Source organism: Lactuca serriola, chromosome 9 (assembly GCF_051521515.1).
Source record: "Lactuca serriola cultivar US96UC23 chromosome 9, Lser_US96UC23_V15, whole genome shotgun sequence".
NCBI classification, from domain to species: domain Eukaryota; kingdom Viridiplantae; phylum Streptophyta; class Magnoliopsida; order Asterales; family Asteraceae; genus Lactuca; species Lactuca serriola.
Window position 1 is genome coordinate 130,560,552 of NC_136416.1, and position 2,251 is coordinate 130,562,802.

Consider the following 2,251-nt stretch of genomic DNA (forward strand, 5'->3'; position numbering starts at 1 on the left):
AAATCAAGAAGATGAGTCATACTTCATTCCAATATAAGTCTTAGAGTCATACTCCAAGATTGTAACTTGAGTGACATGTCTTAAACAAGGTTTAAAACACTTGTCAAATGTAAGAGTAAAAGTTTTCTACCCTTGTACATTTGAAATTGGTAAGTTGTGATGTTTTGGATAAAGCAAAGACCAACTAAGGCCAATTGTGTGAAGTGTTTGTCTTGATTAGAATCCGCACTATCTCTTGGATGTTTGACAAGGGAGTCTTATAGGTCAAGAGGACAGTGGGAGTCTTAAAGGTCTTGAAAGTCTCAAGAACTAATCAAGAATAAACCCTGAAGTTCTTCACTAGCACACGACATGAGGTTTCTAACCTATCGTGTTGACATATTCTGTGCTCATTCCAGTTAAAGTTGGCTTTGCATATGAGTTCTTAGAGTTCTCAATTGGTTGCATAACAACTTGGAAGCAATGGTAGGTCCTTGAGCTGCCAGATGGCAAGAAATTAAGATTGAGTTCAGTCCATATGAGTTTGGATTTGTCATTATCCTTGTCTTGTGACTATGGTTTTGACAATTCACATGGATAAGAACACATACACTATAAAATCTAAGTGTCATAAGGTTTCTCTCTGATTCATGAAAATGATGGTGAGGAAATTCTTTCACTAAGTAGATTTTAAGTAGATAGCAATTGTGATATTTGTAGTTCTCAAAGTCGTTAGTGGAGCGTGCGTGGTTAACCGACACACTAACATGGACTTGTGAGAAGTGGCAAAGGTCTAAACAATCGAGACTATGATTACGGCATCCCTTTTCATAGTTCTTAAATTGTTTACACACACTTATGAGCTATCTAAGATAAGGTGTATAATTTTGATAAAGACTTATCAAAACAATCTAGTAACAGAAATTTGAACTTTGGTAAGAAAGTCAGCTGATTTCTGAGTACATGTCAAAGCTAGTGGGAGCATAAGTATTATGATAATAACCATCATGTTAGTGGGAGCATGATAATTATGATAAGTATTGCAAGTTAGCAATGTTAATTATAGAAAACAAAAGGTTTCGATTGGGAAAGAGTTGTTTTGCTATAATTAAGGGAGAGGAAATTATACTTCATCTCAAATCTATAAGCTTAGATCGTGAGGTTTTAATCATTTAGTCAAGGATATATATATATATATATATATATATATATATATATATATATATATATATATATATATCATAAGAAAATTCTGTATATGGGTCCATTATTTGCGTTCTAAAATTCGATTATGATTACGACATCCCTTTTCATAATCTGAATTATGAGAACTTGGCAAATGGAAATGGAAATGGTATAGCAAAAGACTGGTTTAGTCTTTATGTGAGACATCATGAATCGTGTCCCATATTCTTCGGATATAGGATCGATTACATGTGCTATATTCATCCATATGCTTCAGATATAGGATCGATTACATGTGATATATTCATCCTTTCTAAAATTTTCCAAATGCCTGGGGCGTTAAGAAGGGAAAAGGTCTAGAATTGGATATGACTAAAAGGATTAAACAATTGTCGAGGACAATCTAAGGTTTACCAAAGATTGGTTGCTTAAGGACAGTTGGAAATATAGTGATAATTCTGGAAGGACCATATTGACATAATCTGTAAAGAGGCAGCTCTTGTTCAGAAGTGATAGTCAAAATGGAATATGGAAATGTTTCAAAGTTAGAAATTATTCAATCTGTGTAAGATTAGGAAACTTAATGCAAGAAGGATGTTTCCAAGGAGTTGATCTCCATTGGAATGCTCTGTAATGTTTGTTGTCAAGTCTTTCTGACTTTGTGCATAATCATTACAAGAGGTTCAATGCATATAAGTTTAGAATCTAACAGATTTTAGTAAATGGCATGAATTTGGAATTCTTGCATTTGCAGTAAGGATTTAGGAGTGTGAAAAGAGAATCATTGAAGTTATGTTTAACTAATCTAGTTCACAAACTAAAGATCATAGACAAACATAGTATGCATACTTGGTGTATGGCATGACTGGTGTTTAGAAACATAGTGTACATGCTTGGAGCATGGGACAACTATTGTTTTAAATTCAAGAATAAAGTTGATAGTTGAAACAGTATACAAGGAATAATGTGTAATCATATGGTGATAAATAAAAGGTGTTTTATTTATATTCATAAGTTCTGAGACCATATTAGATTCTATTATTATTGTGTTTCATTTTGCATGTTTTGACTTCCAGAATAACTAGGT